Source organism: Giraffa tippelskirchi, chromosome 11 (genome assembly GCF_054371585.1).
Source record: "Giraffa tippelskirchi isolate mGirTip1 chromosome 11, T2T-mGirTip1v1.2.pri, whole genome shotgun sequence".
Taxonomy (NCBI): Eukaryota; Metazoa; Chordata; class Mammalia; order Artiodactyla; family Giraffidae; genus Giraffa; species Giraffa tippelskirchi.
The window spans coordinates 61,853,963-61,872,682 of record NC_137285.1 but is presented as its reverse complement, the minus strand read 5'-3'; the positions used below and the strand labels follow the sequence as shown (position 1 = coordinate 61,872,682).

The following is an 18,720-nucleotide window of genomic DNA, read 5'->3' as shown; positions in this document are numbered from 1 at the left end:
TACTAGAGTGGGTTGCCATTCCCTTCTCCAGGGGATCTTCCTGACCCAGGGAACGAACCCAGGTCTCCTGCATTGCAGGCAGGGTCTTTACCATCCGAGCCACCAGTGAAGACCATCCAACCCTAACTTCCACTGTTTATTTTCTCTGGGAAAGAAAAATATTCCTTTCTCTCAGGCACCCCAGCCTTTAAAGATGCAGACTGACGTAGAATCCAGCCTACGAGGTGTGTCCCAAACTGGAGAGAGGTTTTGCCTGTCTGAATTCTGAGCCCCTTGGCTTTCACACATTTCCTAAGGAATTCTTAAGGTCACTGAGTTAACTTGTTTACGGGATTTCCTTTGCTGAAACTCCATCACTCCAGACTTTCAAGCGTTTGAGGGCTGAGATGAGCCCAGCACAGAGGTAGGGGTAGTTCCTTCCTAAATTTGGCACTTCTGGGACCCTGCTCGAGAAGAACAAAAACACAATGCTTAGAGTTTGCCACCAATGTAAGGAGAGGACATGGATAAAAGAAGGAGGGGAACGTTCAGACTCCTCAACTCCGATCTGTTCCTAAGCTGAGTACCCTTGAACTCGGTCTATCTCCCAGCTCCCATCCCTCCTGGAGCACAAAAATGTCAGTGCAGCATCTTAAATGAAAACCAATAATGTATGTATCACCCTCCCGTGGAAACAAATGACCGTAGCAGAATGGGAGAAATAAACTCGCCAAGCACATAAATAACCATCATGTGCATCTCTGCATGACTGCAAGGTATTGGATCCGGAACCTGACAGAACATTACAAAGATTTGTAAATGGTTGTGGCTGTCGAGGTGGGAAACAGCAAACCACATATCTCCAGTGTTTTCAAATTTGTTTTATTTTTGTCAAAACGGAGTACCTAACCTTGATCGTTGCTTTCTTGAATGGAAACAAGATTCCAGTGGGTGTCCATACTTCCCTAGTTACAGATAGGATGCTATGGGGATGCAGTGTGCCCAGGTCCTGGAGCAATCGATCGTGTGTCTGAAGGTTCTCCCTATGAATGTGCACAAGGGAGAAAGGGGCGGGAAGGGAAAACACTTCAGCAACTGTGGTTCTCGACCTCCTGTGTAGACCTGCAGTAAAGGAGAAAAGCAAATGGAAGCCAGCAGCAGCACAGGTGGGAGTGGGCGCGGGCAAGGCAGGCTATCTCTTGGGCCAAGGCAGATTATTTCTTACAGAGCTTACTCAGATTTTCCACTCTCCTTTGCTCCTCCTCTGCTTCTCTTTCTTTCCCTGATCTTGAGCATCAATCAGGAGCAGTCCATCTCCAGCACACTCAACCTCACATCCCCTCCGAGCCACGGGGGTCACATAGGTCCCTCCTTGCAAGTCCTGTCATGCTTTCCCCCTCATGCATGGTCTTAGAGCATTTCCCTCCAAGTGCTTCTGCAACCTCTGAGCAGCAGTAGAAGCTGCTTTTCAGGATGGAACTTACTGTCCATGCAGAGCAGACCCCAGACAGCCTAACTAGTTTCTCTCTAGTTCTCCACACATAGTAGGTGCTCAAAATATTTTTGAAACTTTGAGGTGCTTTAGTTCATCTGTTTCATTCTTTGCCCCACTCGTTAGCAAAAGCATAGCTAGCTAAAGTTAGAAAAAGAAGCCAGAAACCCGAGTGCATGTTAGTAGTCTAAGAAATCAACAATGTACAGTTTTGAGAAATTGTTTGAGGCTAGTTTATATCAACTAAAATAACATTTTAACAACATGAAAGAAACAATTGTTCATGATAGAAAATCTGATAAATAAGTAAAAGAAATTTAAATCATAAATCGTTCTGCCCCCAATATATACTATCATGATTTTTAATATTTGAAATTTCCTGTCATTTTTGGAAATACATAAATGTATCTTTACAATAATTTCTTTTCCTTCCTTCCTTTTTTCCCTTCCTTCTTTTCTTCCTTCTTCCTTCCCTCCCTTCTTTTTTTCTTTCTTTCCTCTATTTAAGCAAAATTAGTATCATTCAATGCAGTTTCATAACCCACATTTTTTCACTTAAAAATTCATGCTGAGCATCTTCCCAGATAAATGTCTACAATCTAGTGCTCAGAAATGAGTTTCTAGTTTTCCATCAGGATGCAATTTTCTCTTTGGGTCAAATGCTAGATGGTAGCAAACCAACATCTTTCAGAAAATGCTTTCACATAAGGCATTTTAAAAAGAGCTATCCACTGTTTCTCATCTTCACCTCTCCTCCCCTCAAATAACTAAGAAGTTAAAAATGTCTGCTACCATTGAGATGACATTTAAATATCAGTGGTTTTATTGGTAGGAAGTTTGTGATTGTGCAAAAAAAGGAGGCTTTCAACTGTTCTGTGAAGGTGTTCTGGAGGTTTTGGGAAGGAGGAGGGAGAAATCTTGAAGGAGGAAAGCAGAGAGCAGTGTCCTCTTGTCAGCGGAGTAGCAGCAACTTGGGGTGCACCAGCTTCTTAGGATTAGGGTTGGCCCTGGATTTTGGAAAGGCTGCCCCTCGCCGCAGCAGGAGGCCTGAACTGGTGCAGTTTGGAGACCACGCGGAGACAGACCCAGAGCTCCCAGAGTCTCTGCATTTTCTGCAGCACAGCTAACAGAGTCTGACCCCCAGATCATTCTCCCTAGAGGTGACAAGAGCAGTCAGATCTACAACTCTTAGAACACTGCTTCCGTAAGGTAGGAAAGAGGAAACCTGATGCTGGAGGGTTTTCTGGAGAAGCTGCTTCCAGGAAGCCAGAATGAATCAGGGTCAGTGGACTAAATCCATTCTCGGCCGTTGAACAGAGCACTGAAGCCTGGGTCACAGAGCACGAGAGAGTAGGGCCGTACCCAGCATCCCCTTTAACTGGTGACTTCTCCTTTGAAGACTCACCAGAGTGTAGATGGAGACCCAGAGTATGTCTTTAAGTCTGCCTGACCTGCCTGTTGATTTCACAGAAGCATGGCATCTTACATCCAAGGTGAGCATTTTGATGCCCCTGCCTACAGGGAGGGCCACATGCAATGAATCCAGGCCCTAAGGCAGCCGACTCCCCTACTCAAGTGATTTCTTAGGAAGCAGGTTGTTCAAAGACCCTTGGCAGTGACTCATGACCTGAGTAAGTCGTGGCCCTAACCCCTTGTGCTACTGGAAGGTGATTTCTGGCCTTGTCTTCAGTGTAAAAGAATGCTCTCTTTGCAAAACTCTGCCTTGGTACCATCCTTGTCTTGGCCAGGGATTGCTTTATTGCTGGCAAAGTGGCAACAGTAATCTACTCACGTTCAGTTCAGTTCAGTCTCTCAGTCATGTCCGACTCTTTGCAACCCCATGGACTGCAGCACACCAGGCCTCCCTGTCCATCACCAACTCCCGGAGTTTACCCAAACTCATGTCCATTGAGTCGGTGATGCCATCTAGCCATCTCATCCTCTGTTGTTCCCTTCTTCTCCTGCCCTCAATCTTTCCCAGCATCAGGGTCTTTTCAAATGGGTCAGCTCTTCGCATCAGGTGATCAAAGTATTGGAGTTTCAGCTTCAACACCAATCCTTCCAATGAACACCCAGGACTGATCTCCTTTAGGATGGACTGGTTGGATCTCCTTGAAGTCCAAGGGATTCTCAAGAGTCTTCTCCAACACCATATTTCAAAGGCATCAGTTCTTCTGCGCTCAGCTTTCTTTATATTCCAACTCTCACATCCATACATGACCCCTGGAAAAACCATAGCTTTGACTAGACAGACCTTTGTTGACAAAGTAATGTCTCTGCTTTTTAATATGCTGTCTAGGTTGGTCATAACTTTCCTTCCAAGGATAAGCGTCTACTCAGGTTAGGGGAAGGAAAAGAATTTTAAATGTTAGGCACCAGAGGTATCTCACAGAATGCAAGAGCAGAAATGCAGCTAGATCTCATGAAGCCTTGTCACATGTAAATTACAAATGTGTTTGATGTGAGTAAACAGAACAGATAACATCAACAGACCAGCAAAACAATGACAAAATCGCAAAAAAAAAACCCACAAAAAACCCAAAACTAGTAATATTGCCTTAAATGATTAAAAGGCTTATTTTTGTCATGAAATAATTTCAAAAGTAGGCCATCATCCAGGTCATTAGGAATCTAGAGGTGAGATTTCTGTCCTCATGGTTGCAAGGTGGCTGCTGCCCATCCAATCACAGAGTCTGTGTCCCAGTCTGGAAGAAGAGAGGGGGGTGAGGGTCTTGGTGGCTCAGTGGTAAAGAATCTGCCTGCAATGCAGGAGATATGGATTCGACCCCTGGATTGGGAAGATCCCCTGGAGAAGGGAATGGCAACCCACTCTAGTATTCTTATCTGGAGAATCCCATAGACAGAGGAGCCTGGCAGGCTACGGCCCATGAGGTCACAAAGAGTTGGACAGGTTTTAGCGACTAAACCACTGCCACACCTGGGACAAAGGGTTTCAAGTGAAGAGGGAGGTTGGACACAGCTAACTTTTTGGTAAGCTCTCCTAGAGGCTCCACCTGATGACTTCTCATTGGTGAGAATGTAGTCACATGGTCACTAGAAAGAAAGATGAGAGAGGTCAGTGGAGAGGAAGATGAAGAAGCTACTTTTTTAGTGGACATATGGCTACCTGGAGTGTAGTCTGATAGCAACTGGTGAAGAAGATAGATCAAGGGTTACTGTGTACTAGTTATCTCCAATCTCTTGATGTATAACAATTTACCCCAAATCTCGTGATTTAAAATAATCACCTCTTTTTTTTTTTCATGACCCTGTGGGGGCAGGGCTTAGGATGAACGGTGTATCTCAGTCTTGCAATATCTGGGGCTTCAGCTGTGCTGGTAGTTTAGTCATTCAGTCGTGTCTGACTCTTTGGGACCCCATGGACTATAGCCCACCAGGCTCCTCTGTCCATGGGATTTTCCAGGCAAGCATAATGGAGTGGGTTGCCATTTCCTTCTCCAGAGGATCTTCCCAACCCAGGGATCGAACCTGGGTCTCCTGCATTTTAGGCAGATTCTTTACCCACTGAGACAGCAGAGGCTTCACCTGGAATGGCTTAAAAATGAGCCGACTCTTCCTTCTTATCACCCAGGGTGTCTGGACTGGGACTGGAGGATCCAAGACAGCCTCACATACATGTCTGGGGCTTCAGGTGGCGGTGGGCCAAGGCCCCTCAGCTCCCCATCACATATATTCTCTCCAGCTTGTGATCTCTCCTCATTCCGTAACCTAGCTCTTGCATCTTTACACAGTCATTGGCTTCCCAGGGGGTGGAAACAGAAGCTGCAGGGCCTCTGAAGGCCTGTCCTAGACATCACATCACACAGTACCACTCTCCATGCATGGTAGTCAGACTTGAAAAGCAAGTCAGAAGTCAGCTGGAATTCTAGGGGAAGGCAAACAGACCCCACCTCCTGATGGGGAGGCAGCCCCCACTATGCATGGAGAGTGTGAGGCGGGAGGAACTGCTGACTTGGCCTTTGCAGAGATTCTGCCTAGCCAGCCGTGGGCACTGAGGCTGCTCTCCTTCCTCTCTCTCCACCCAGCACTTTGCCTCTGTTCTGTCTACAGGTCTGTGTATTCTTTCTCAGCTATCACTTTTTCTTCTGCATACCCAGTTCAAACACAGCTGCCTTAGAAAGGGGCTGTCAGCCCTGGAGTCCTCTTCCCTCTCTGAGTTCTGGATCTTCAGCCAACTAACTGGAGCTGCTGAATCCCTAGTTCTAGAAACAGCGCAGGTGCAGGCAAGAAATCACTCAGCAAGTCTTTTCTCTGGCCCAGGGTTTGCAGTCCCTTTAGGTATTTCATGACTGTTTCTCTATAGCTCACCAGGGAACCAAGCTTCCAGGAAAAGGCACTACCTTATCGTAGGTTTTCAGCAGCATGTGTCGATGGGGACGAGGCTGACTCGCAGTGTAAAGCCACTTGGAGAGCTTTTAAGAAGCAGTTTGTGAACATCCAGTTTACATTTTTATTTTTAAAGTCCTAAAGCAGAAGAAAAATCCATTTCCATCAGATTTCGTTGTTTTCTAATGGATGAGAGGGAGTGAATTTTTTAAATCTTAATGCCTTCCTACACACACACACACACACACACACACACACACACACACACACACCCTCCACAATCTGGCTCCATTCATTTATAGATGAGGCTCCTGTTACCCATAAAAGTGTGTTTCCATAAATAGCAGAGGGCCAGAATCAAACAGTATTCAGTCGGACCATGTGATGGGGATTGTGTGTGCATATAATCACTAGCTTTACCAAAATGCTTTACAGATGTCCTGGTCCAAGGACAGGTGAGAGTGGTCTACTTACCTCCCTAAGTTTGACAACAACTGAAGTAGAGGTTCTTAATCTGAAATCCAAAGAATGTGTGAACCCCTTTATATTCTATACAAATTTTAGCACATGTGTTCATTTTTCTGCAGCTGGCATCAGCAAACTCCCAAAGGGGACTCTGAACAACCTCACCCGCCCCCTGTTCATCACCTACCATACACCCACCACCCAAAGCCAAGACCTATTGAGAATGGACAGGGCTTCCCTGGTGGCTCAGTGGTAAAGAATCTGCCTGCCAATGCAGGAGATGCGGGTTCAATCCCTGAGTGGGGAAGATGCCCTGGAGAAGGAAATGGCAACCCACTCCTATATTCTTACCTGGGAAATCCCGTGGACAGAGGAGCTTGGAGGGCTACAGTCCTCACAAAGAGTCAGATATGACTCAGCGACTACACGACAACAGCATTGAGAATCAACGTACAGCCAGGGGGTGTGATGACTGAATGCCAGAGGGAGACCTACGGGGGTCACTTTTTCCATAAGGCTCCTCTCGTATGGAGTGCTGTGTCTGGCATGTGAGGGACGGATGTAAAAACTGTCAGCATCAGAAAGTCAGCGCACAGGGATCTGGAAGGCATTAAAACCACGAGGCCAGGACTGGTGGCTGAACACTCTTTTGCTGTTGACACAGAGAGGAGACAGACAGTGTTTCAAGCTTGATAATCGCAGCAAAGTAAAGCATGTCTGCTTTACTGCTTCCCCGAGGGCTGGTTGAGAGGTCTCAGCCGGGGGCCTTCCAGCTTTGCTGTGTCCTAGACACACCTGGACTTGGCAGTCAGCCTCCCAGCAGGCGGGACCCCTCAAATTCACTGGGCCATTGGCCCCTCCTGGGTCCCAGGATGGGACTATGAGAAGCAGGGGGCCCTGGACCACACCAAGGGGCTCCCTCCACCCCCAGCGACCCCCTTCCTCCTCTACTGACTGGCTACAGCCAACGGGAGAAGCCTTGCTAATTGTCAAGAGGCTGCCTCTTCCCACTGAGCCTTCTGCTTAAGGTACGTTTATAATTGTACTATTCTTAGATCTCAGATTCTCATGAGAGATCTGGCTCTCTGCTGGATGTCCCTTGACCTCCATTGCTATTGCTTCTGCCGCTTTATGCTCTGCATGGGAGTTTGGATCAGATTTACCCAGCAAAGACCCATGAACCACCCTGCTAGAAGGGATCCACTTTCCTCCAAACATGTGCCCTCCTCTCCCCTTCACTAAGACTGATCTTGGAGAACTAATTTCTGCTAGGTAAATAGCAATGCAGACATCAATTTCCTGTCCATGGCAGCAGCTTCCACAGTTCCCATCTTTCATTCAAACATGTGAATGCTTTGCCTAAATAGCACGTTTCTCATTTAGCACACCTTGAAAGACTGCTATGTCACTTGGTCACAAACGTGAGCAGACCGTCTATGCAAGCCTGGGATGGCTCCATGGAGGTGCGTCACAGCAGCAAAAGATGTTTCAGCATGCTCAGCAGACTCCCAGGAGAGAAATTGGCTTCCGAAATTCGACTTTAAAAACCTGAATGCTGAGGAACGAGCTTAGAAACTCACTCGCGTGAATCTATCTTTGAAAGTCATTATTATTTTTTTAAGATGCATTAAAAAGAGTTTTGGGAAGAGACCAAAAGTTTGCCACGTCTCCGTCTAAGGTGAAAACTTTAGCTCTGGCCTGTTCTGGAGTTTTCAGTAGACTTCTTAGCTGTACCCAGGAAATCTGAAGGCAGCCTCAGAAGTTACTTGCATTGAGAGAACAGCATTGAAACATGTATATTACCATATGTAAAATAGATAACCAGTGCGAGTTTGTTGCATGAAGTGGGGCACCCAAAGCCAGTGTGGAGGGAGGTGGGAGGGAGCTTCAGGATGGGGGGCCACTTGTTTACCTATGGCCAATTCATGTTGGTGTATAGCGAAAACCATCACAATATTGTAAAGCAATTATCCTCCAATTAAAATAAATATTTTTTTTTTAAGAAATGACAGAAAAACAAAAAGTTACCTGCATCCCTGAGGCCCAGGTGACTTAGTAGGTGCAAACATTTCTATCATTCTAAACTTTCATAGGACTTCCCCCTTGGCTCAGCAGTAGAGAATCCACCTGCAATGCAGGAAAATGCAGAAAAGGTGGGTTCGATTCCCAGGTCAGGAAGATCCCCTGGAGGAGGGCATGGCAACCAACTCCAGTATTCTTGCCTGGAGAATCCCATGGGCAGAGGAGTTTGTTGGGCCTGAGTCCATGGGGTCACAAAGAGTTGGACATGACTGAGCATGCACACACACAAACTTTCATATATATACCTATATGTAGTTCTTTTAGAAACCCTATGCAGCATTTATTATGAGTTACATTTTTCAGGTGCAGAAACTGAAGCTCAGGGAAACTGGGATGCTTGCCCAAAGCCACACAGCTGGGAAGGGGCAGAGCCCCATATTTGCAGTTCTTCTGAATTGAGTCCAGGATACAGTCCACTTCCCCCCATGGCACCCCACTCTCAGACACCTAAATATGGAATCCAGACTTTTCCAAGAAGACCTAGGAAGCTGAATGCTAGGATCAGAGGAATCTCATCCTCCATTGCCTTTTCCTTTGGCCTTGACTGGATGTATCTTATTCTATAGTCTCAGAGCCAGCAGAGGAAAGAGTGATGAGAGTGTTCCGAGATGTAATTAACTAATGTCTTTAACACTGGGATGCCCTGGGCAAAGGTTATATGCTACTGCTGCTGCTGCTGCTAAGTCGCTTCAGTTGTGTCCGACTCTGTGCGACCCCATGGATGGCAGCCCATCAGGCTCCCCCGTCCCTGGGATTCTCCAGGCAAGAACACTGGAGTGGGTTGCCATTTCCTTCTCCAATGCATGAAAGTGAAAAGTGAAAGTGAAGTCGCTCAGTCGTGTCCAACTCCTAGCGACCCCATGGACTGCAGCCTACCAGGCTCCTCCATCCATGGGATTTTTCCAGGCAGGAGTACTGGAGTGGGGTGCCATTGCCTTCTCCATTATATGCTACAGTATTCTCCAAACAGTCTATGAACGGTTACTCTAGCTTTTTAATTGCAAACATCCTTTATTAAACTGAGGGCCAGGTGATGGAGGGAGAGGTCTCCTTCTATGCAGACTGGCTGGGAAGGAAGATGGCTATCAGATCGCAGAGCAGGGGCCCTGGAGAAGGAAGCTTGCAGCCACAGTGAGCGGTGAGCTCCCCAAACCTGGAAGGTGAGGCTCGGCTGCGAGCCCGCTCCAGCTGCTTCCACGCAGCGCTCCAGGAGGTGCGGTTCCGGCGGCACCACGTGACTGACGGGTGAGCTTGGTCGGGAGGCTTGTTCCTTCCTAGGGCAAAAATATCGCGCTGGGGGGAGCACCCCCCGCTGAGATTTGATGTCTCAGCCTCCGTGATAAACAAGGCTAAACGAATTAGCCAGGAACAAAATTAATTGAATTTTTTAGAGAGGCTGTTTCGCTTATCTCGTCTTTGCTAACAAAACCGAGACAATCCTGGAGTTGTCCTGGGCTTTTCTCCCCTTCTTTTACAAAGTGCCCACGATGCGCGCCTTGGAGAGGTGCCCCGGCAGGAGCTCGTACTGAGGATCACATCCCAGCCTGCTGATTCAAGGCCTCCTCAGAGACCGCTTTTTACTTGCTATGGAAGCCTTGGGATTACTTTGATATGCTGGCCACGTGACTTAACATCCTTTCTAACCAGACTCATAATCCTGAATCACTGATGTAAAAGCGCAGGGTGAGGGAAGGGGAGGAGCTGTACAGCCTGTACACATTCAAGGGACATCTCCAACACCTTGAAAATACCCTTCCTGATCTCAGCCTAGGACACGCACTGCTTCCAGGGCAGGGGGAGCCGGAGGGGGTGACCTCAGAATGGGGAGATGAAATCTGCATACGATGAGGTCGAAAGTGGCAAGTTTTCTATTTCTGTTCATTCAGCTCAACAGTCTGATCTGAGCGCGCAGGGGCCCCAAGATGTGCTCCCTGGTGCTATCATCAGAGTCTTTGATGATTCTGCCCTGACCCCAGGGGCCACAAATCTCTCCACAGGAGGAGGTCTGCACAGCTTGGCATAGCGCAGACTGGGCAGGGGTGGAGGCCCAGAAAGAACTGCTGTCATTTAGCCACTGAAAGAGAAGGCCGATCCACTTCAGAAGGCGGAGAGACAGGGAGGGAGAGAGAGAGAGTAATCTGGAACAGAGGAGTTGCTTGCAATTCTGCGGGCCTGCAGGCTTTTTCTGAAGGGGTCACACCAGCATGATGTGATGGGAGTGGAAATGATGAGCAGCCAGCTCCTGGAAGACAAGGAGCCTGAGAAACAGGGTCGATGATTTCCTCTAAGAAAATTCCTGCTCTGTGGCCTCGGGTGATCGCTGTTATGATGGGGTCCAGGAGGCTGAGCCCACCTACCCAATCTACCTTTACCAGGATCAAATCCACCTTCTGGGAATCTAACTCAAGTGTCTTACCACTACTGTGGTTCCTCCTTTGATCACCAAGTACAGTTTAGGAGTGTTTCTGGAAGGCTTCTTCCCTCTCCTCCGCTCATCCCCTGCCACCTGTTCCTCCCCTTCTGCTGATGGGGAGTTCTGGGGACTCTGTTACAGTTTTTTAACTTCAGGGCCTTCTGTCTGTGACACGTCAAAGCGAGGTGAAGTCCTGGGAATTCCAGCTTAGAACTCTGGGCGCAAGCTCATCAGGGGTGTCTGGGGTCAGAAGTGTGAGGGCAGGGGTGTTGGGGGTGGAGGTGGGGTTCAGACAAACAGCTCCTGGGTCCCAAGCAGACCCCATGGACAGCTTAACCCTGACTGCCTTTTGTCGCTGACGCAGCACACACAGGCAACACGGGCTTTACTCTGTCTGACTCTCTGTTTTCTTGTCCTTCAGAAATGACTGCTAATTCTGGCCGGTCACCCTCGTGGAGTCATTTTAGATTGATTTTGTGAAGCTAGCAGACAGGGTTAGGCTGTGCCACTCAGCAGAGCTGCCGGGGAGAACTTGCTAGAACCGCTAAAGACTGTTAGGGTGATGGGTCAGCCGTGGCCATGGAGCGTGGCAAGTCAGCAGAGCTGGGGTCTGGGGCTTTCTGAAGTCCTCGGGGCCTTCGAGGTGAAGGCAGCTCAGCCTGTATCCCAAGCACTTGGATCGCTAAGCACGATCTACACTCCCTGAGGCCTTTCCATGAACAAGAGATGGCTCCAGTCAGTTCTCTTCAAAGCTGCATGAGGTGTAAGCCATTCTCCCCACTTTGCAGATGAGGGTCCACAAGGCCATGATGAGATTGAGGCTCTTCCCTGTGACTGTGCTGTTAGCAGTAGAAGAAGCAGGAGTCAAACCCAGAAATCTGGTGTCAGAGCCTGAGGGTTGTAGGAAACACCCAACGGAAGGGTGAGGTGGCCAGAAGAATACTGCCAACACCACCGCATCACTGAGGCACCCCTTCACCATCCATGGATTCCTTTCCTGTACGAGGGGTTTCCCAAAGGTCCCATCTATCTCTAAACATCTAGAAAGTTATAGATCTGCTGTTGCTGGAGACAAAGTCTTCCCGTAGGGCAGACTGGACAGCCATCAAAAACAAAAGTGGAAGGAGCTCAGATGATATGATGGCCCCAGGCAAAGTTACCACCACAGCTAACATGTTTTGGTACTTGCTAGGTGTTCAGGCATTGAGCCTTTTGTGGGCATGGTTTCACTGAATTCTCACAACAGACCTGTGAGGCAGGAGCCAACACAACCCCTATTAGATGCAGCAACTGAAGCCCAGAAAGGCTAATTAACTCACTTGAGGCCACACAGCTCCTAGGTGATGGAGCCTGAGGCATCTCTCCCTGCCCTCTCTGCCCACCAGGCACGTTATATCTGATGCCAGCACACCAAGAGCTCCAGAGAAGACAATGACTGGGGTTAGCACAAGAACAACCTTCCCAAATGCAGTTTCTACCACCAGTTGATGATGGACCCTTGGCCTCTGGAGTCTTCCTTTCAGACCACCTGAGGATGGGACCTGAGCATGAGAGCAGCCCTGGGAAATGGGTCCCCTAAACAGGTGAGTTTCAACATGCAGGCTTTCATCTGGCTTCTCCCATTAGGCCTCTTCAGTTCAGTCGCTCAGTCATGTCCGACTCTTTGCGACCCCATGGACTGCAGCACGCCAGGCCTCCCTGTCCATCACCAACTCTGAGAGCTTGCTCAAACTCAAGTCCATCAAGTCAGTGATGTAATTCAACCATCTCATCCTCTGTCATCCCCTTCTCCTCCTGCATTCAATCTTTCCCAGCATCAGGGTCTTTTCCAGTGAGTCAGTTCTTCACATCAGGTGGTCAAAGTACTGGAGTTTCAGCTTCAGCATGAGTCCTTCCAATGAACACTCAGGACTGATTTCCTTTCTGATTGACTGGTTAGATCACCTTGCAGTCCAAGGGACTCTCAAGAGTCTTCTCCAATACCACAGTTCAAAAGCATCAATTCTCTGGTGCTCAGCTTTCCTTATAGTCCAACTCTCACATCCATACATGACCACTGGAAAAACCATAGCCTTGACTGGACAGACCTTTGTCAGCAAAGTAATGTCTCTGCTTTTTAATACGCTGTCTAGGTTTGCCATAGCCTTTCTTCCAAGGAGCAAGCATCTTTTAATTTCATGGCTGCAGTCACCATCTGCAGTGATTTTTGGGGCCCAAGAAAATAAAGTCTGACACTGTTTCCACCATTTCCCCATCTATTTGCCATGAAGTGATGGGACCGGATGCTATGATCTTTGCTTTATGAATGTTGAGTTCAAGCCAGCTTTTTCACTCTCCTCTTTCACTTTCATCAAGAGACTCTTTAGTTCCTCTTCATTTTCTGCCATAAGGCTGGTGTCATCTGCGTATCTGAGGTTATTGATACTTCTCCCGGCAATCTTTATCCCAGCTTGTGCTTCATTCAGCCTGGCATTTCACATAATATACTCTGCATAAAAGTTAAATGAGCAGGGTGACAATACACAGCCTTGATGTACTCCTTTCCCAATTTGGAACATGTCTGTTGTTCCATGTCTGGTTCTAACTGCTGATTCTTGACCTGAATACAGATTTCTCAGGAGGCAGGTAAGGTGGTCTGGTAATCCCATCTTTTTAAGAATTTTCCACAGTTTGTTGTGATCTACACAGTCAAAGGCTTTGGCATATCAATAAAGTAGAAGTAGATGTTTTTCTGGAACTCTCTTGCTTTTTCGATGATCCAACAGATATTGGCAATTTCATCTCTGGTTCCTCTGCCTTTTCTAGATCCAGCTTGAACATCTGGAAGTTCATGGTTCACGTATTGCTGAAGCCTGGGTTGGAGAATTTTGAGTATTACTTTGCTAGCATGTGAGATGAGTGCAATTGTGCGGCAGTTTGAACATTCTTTGGCATTGCTCTTCTTTGGGACTGGAATGAAAACTGACCTTTTCCTGTCCTGTGGCCACTGCTGACTTTTCCAGATTTGCTGGCATATTGAGTGCAGCACTTTCACAGCATTATCTTTTAAGATTTGAAATAGCTCAACTGGGATTCCATCACCTCCACTAGCTTTGCTCGTAGTGATGCTTCCTAAGCCCATGTGACCTCACATTCCAGGATGTCTGGCTCTAAGTGAGTGATTACACCATCATGTTTATCTGGGTCATGAACATCTTTTCTGTATAGTTGTTTTGTGTATTCTTGCCATCTCTTCTTAATCTCTTCTGCTTCTGTTAGGTCCATACTGTTCTGTTGGACCTAACAACACTATTCTAATGGCAGAGTAGAAGGATGTGCACTCATCTTCTCTGCCAAGAACTCCAAAATTACAACTTGCTGCTGAACAACCATCAACAGGAGAATGTTGGATCCCACAAAAAACAGATACCCCACATCCAAGGGCAAAGGAGAAGCCCCAACAAGACAGTTGGAGGGGCGAAATTGCATTTAGACTCAAACTCCATACCCACCAGAGATGCTCAGAGGGCTCAGACAAAACCTTGTGTGCACCAGGAAACTTCACAGAGACTTAGCCAGACCTGCCTTTGAGTGTCTGAGTGTCTCCTGCAGAGGCACAGGTCAGTGGTGGCCTGCTGCAGGGGCAGGGGCTCTGAGTGCGGCAGTCCTGGGTGTAGCATAATCCATCTTGCAGGAGGTCGCCACTAGAGCCAATGAGCAGATGACCCACAAACTGTAGAACAATTATACCAAATAAATTCTTGCATTGTTAAGAAAGTTCTAGGACCCACAGCAGATTTCCCAACCTGGGGATCTGGCAAAGGGACTGAGAACCCCCAGAGAATTTGACTTTGGAGGCCAGTGAGATTTAATTACAGAACTTACACAGGACTGGGGAAACAGACTCTTGGAGGGCACAAACCAAACGTTGTGCGCACCAGGACCCAGGAGAAAGGAGCAGTGACCCCACAAGAGACTGACCCAGACTTGCCCGTGAGTGTTGAGGAGTCTCCGGCAGAGGCATGGGTCAGCGGTGGCCTGCTGCAGGGTCGGGGGCACTGAGTGTGGCAGTGCGTGCATGGGACCTTTTGAAGGAGGTCGCCATTAGCCCTCTTGGAGAAGCACATCTTGGAAATTAATGTTGGAAGGGTTTGTCCCCCTTTCTTCCCTTTTGATTATATATATTGAATTTAAATTTCGGCGGAGAGGTAGAAAATGAGTTGGCCCTACCATTGATGGTTAATTGTGGTCAACATTTTCCAGGCAATATTCAACTACCAGAAAACTAGTGTAGGCTCCAGGGAGCAGAGAGGGAACAGAAAAGAACTGATGTCCAAGTGCTGAAAAGGGATGAGGAAGGGAGTGGGCCTGAGACAGTAAAAAAGTATCCTTTCGGTCACAAGATTGCCTCCAGGGAGCCACGCAGAGAGCCGGGAAGAGAATGTGCGCTCATCATCACATACAGAGTAGCACCTTGGATGACAGGCTGTCTGCTGCTGACAAACCCCCTCCCCCAAACTTTATCTTTCTCTAACCTCATCGACATCAGACTCAATATGGGATGGAGGCTGGGGCTGCGGAGAAGGTAGCGGGGCTGCTCCACTTAATCATTTAGGAATCCAGGCTCCCTCTACCTCGTGTCTCTGGCATTCCCCTCAAGGCTGGGAGTTCTCCGCTCCGTCCTCTGCACTCAGCAGATGAGGGAAGAGAGATCAGTTGAAAAAGGCAGCCTTGCCCTAACTTCCTCTATCGTATCCCATGCTTCCTCTCCTCTTCCAATGTGGGAACTGGTCTACAGCCTCACCTACATACAAGGAGCCTGGGGGTTAGCCTAGTGATGCTGCCAGCAAGATGAGAAGCGGGGTGGGTGAGCCCATGACATTGTTCCTGCCATAATATCCTTCTGGGTTCCTCAAACATTGATTCCCAAGACCTTTCTCAATGTAAATAGGATCTCCTACTGAAGGTCTCAAACGTGTGTCAGGGAGCCCTACCTTTTCCCTTAGGTATATATCTAAGGGGCTTCCCTGATAGCTCAGTTGGTAAAGAAGTCGCGTGCAATGCAGGAGACCCCGGTTCAATTCCTGGGTAGGAAAGATCCGCTGGAGGAGGGATAGGCTACCCACTTCAGTATTCTCGGGCTTCCCTTGTGTCTCAGCTGGTAAAGAATCCACCTACAACCTGGGTTCGATCCCTGGGTTGGGTAGACCCCCTGGAGAAGGGAAAGGCTACCCATTTCAGTATTCTGGTAGACAGAAAAGCAATTTCATGGTTTGGTGGTGGCAAACAGCACTGTAATAAAAACCCTTTTGATCTGTATTCCTATGGAGAAAGTCCCTCATCGGCCCATGTGTTCCACATGTAACGGTGTATTTAGTGAAGTCTGTAGCTAATGGCTGCATGCTAACTTTGAGTTGGTCATGTGTTCTCATCTGAAGACAGACAGGTTTCAACCAGCGGTCCCCAAATACTGATATTTTTTAGGATTAACTGACAATGCTGTTGAAATGCAGATGTCTTCTTTACTGCCACCCCAGAGATTCAGATTTGACAGGTTTGAGGTGGGACCCACCACCTGCCTTTTTAAGAAGCATCTCAGATGAATCTGATGAACACCAAAGGGGCTTCCCTGGTGGCTCAGTGGGTAAAGAATCCACCTGCAATGCAGGAGACCTGGGTTTGATCCCTGGGTTGGGAAGATCCCCTGGAGAAGGAGATGGCTACCTACTCCAGTATCTTTGCCTGGGAAATCCCATGGACAGAGGAATCTGTAGTCCATGGGGTTGCAAGAGTTGGACATGACTTAGTGACTAAACTACTACTACTTAATTCCTCTGCAAGCAGATCAGTTTAGAATAGGCTTGAATTCAGAGAACTCGATACAGCTGATGTCATATCAAAAAATAAATGAGCAGACATGTAACTTGACATAGTACACTCCAATGGAAACACAGTTAGTTCTGGCCACAAGTCAGATGACATGGACTCTAGTCCTAACTGTCATTAACTAGCCATGTGAACTTGGTTAAACAAAGTACTTTCACAACACATTTCCTGTTTCTTCTTCAGAGCCTGGAAGCCACAGTGGCCCTACACTTACCCTACAGAGTCTTTTAGGTGATCAAATGTGTTCAAGCATGGTTGTGCTTTGAAAAATATAAAATTCTATTACAGCAGCAGGTGATATCAATATTAGATAAACTGAGGGGGTTATTTACACTACAAAGGAGCCATTTGCCTTACAAAGAGATTTCTTAACATGTAAATGCTTGCTTACAGAAAGTTAATTAGGGAATAAGGCCAGAGGACCGCACTATTAATGCATTGTTAAAATATTAAGGTAATAAACCCGAGATCAAGGTTTCTGAAATGATCATCTAAGCCAGCAGGTTGAATTTAAAAATTCACTACCTATCTATCCATTGCTGAAAGCAAAGCACACCTCTAAAGATATCTTCCTCAGAATTGTTATTAACGGAAGCTGAAGTTTCCTTGGTATTCTTGCATACATTTTAATTTTAACCTTCCTTTCCCCTAATTTCTTTACAATGCCTGCTTCTTAAGAGCAGTTTCTATTCCAGAAATGGCAGGTGAGCTTATCCCCTCACACTTGCCTTTGTTCTCATTAGCTTTTATCTTTGGTCCTATATCCAGGTCCCCAAGAAGCAGGACTGTGCAATAATGAAGTAGCTGTAGTGACAGGATTGAAAGTCTCCATCTTTTCTCTCTACCTGATTTTAAGGCCAGGGATACACAACAGAGAGTAGAGTCCTGGGTTTTCAGCTCTGTGATAGTAGGTAAAGATGGTGTGAGAAACAAATTTTTAGGGGAAACAAGTTAGGAATAAATGACTGGAATTGATTATGCAGAGGGATGACTATTAAGTTCTAGCCAATCAGTTGGTATGCCTATCTGAGAAGCTGTGCTAAGAAGGACTCTGAAATCTTCTTTGGGTACATCAGGGCAAGAATGCAAGGATTAATTAGTAATGTCTACCATGGGCAAGGAGTGAGAGGAAGCCACGCTGCGCCATCTTTGACGAAGGTGAGGAATAGAAAGGACTGGAAGAAGAGTGAATAGATCTCTACGAGGTCCCCTAGAAACGTACAACTAACTAGCAGAAGACACTGTTTTCAAATTAGTGTTTCCCAGACTTGCATCCTCCAAACCCCACTTTCCACATTCCCCATGAAAATAACAACACATCATACATTTTTTGTAATGTATTTCTTTGTCTTTTTCCTGCAGCCGAGATTCTGTCATCCTTGGATACTGAGGCCCTAGAGGGAGTGAAACACATGGGTAGTATATTTTGTGGCAACTGTGGCTGTCTGCCCAGGTTTCAACTTTCAGTCCTGAGATATTCATTTCTCCAGATGCTGGGAGAGTTCATGGCTCACAGCTCTTACCTCCATGATAAAGGGCGCCATTTTCTCTCACCACCTATTAGTTAAGATGGCTGCTTGGATAGAGAAACTGAGGTGGGTTCCAGCTCAACCTCTCAGGTTCCAATTTGTCCTGCTTTCCCCCCTTCACTTCCATCTTCTCTCTTGACTGCCTGTCTTTCGAACTTCAGGCTCCAGCACCAAACAGAAACAACAATCTCACACGAACTATGTAAAAGTCTCCACAATAGCATAAAGTCAAATACCTTTAATAAATATCTTATCTATCTAGCTCCTTCTTTTTAATTACCTCAACTATAAATGTTATCTATGTATCTATCAATCCATCTTCCCTCCTTCTATCCACATATCCATCCTAGAGCTTCATCTTCTGTGATCAAACTCTGGTTAACGTAGTCATGTACAGTGAGTCGCCTACATATGAGCCTTCAAGTTATGAGCTTTCAGAGATGCTAAAGTGTGTTTGCATGTTCAGTCACATAAGTTAGTTCACGTGTCTGGTGTACACTGTCACACATGTGCATCCTTTACAAGCGGCTGTGCTTTTGTGTATTATA

General features: G+C 47.0%; 1 long non-coding RNA gene across 1 annotated transcript; it reads right to left on the bottom strand.

The window, feature by feature from the left end:
* Positions 1 to 845: 845 nt before the first annotated feature.
* Positions 846 to 10,960, bottom strand: LOC145525322 (uncharacterized). The gene is made up of 5 exons (XR_014068105.1): positions 10,782 to 10,960; positions 8,312 to 8,410; positions 6,635 to 6,935; positions 5,833 to 5,956; positions 846 to 1,022 (listed from the first exon to the last, which is right to left on the bottom strand). It is a non-coding gene; the product is annotated as an uncharacterized LOC145525322 (long non-coding RNA).
* Between the last annotated feature and the right edge of the window lie 7,760 nt (positions 10,961 to 18,720).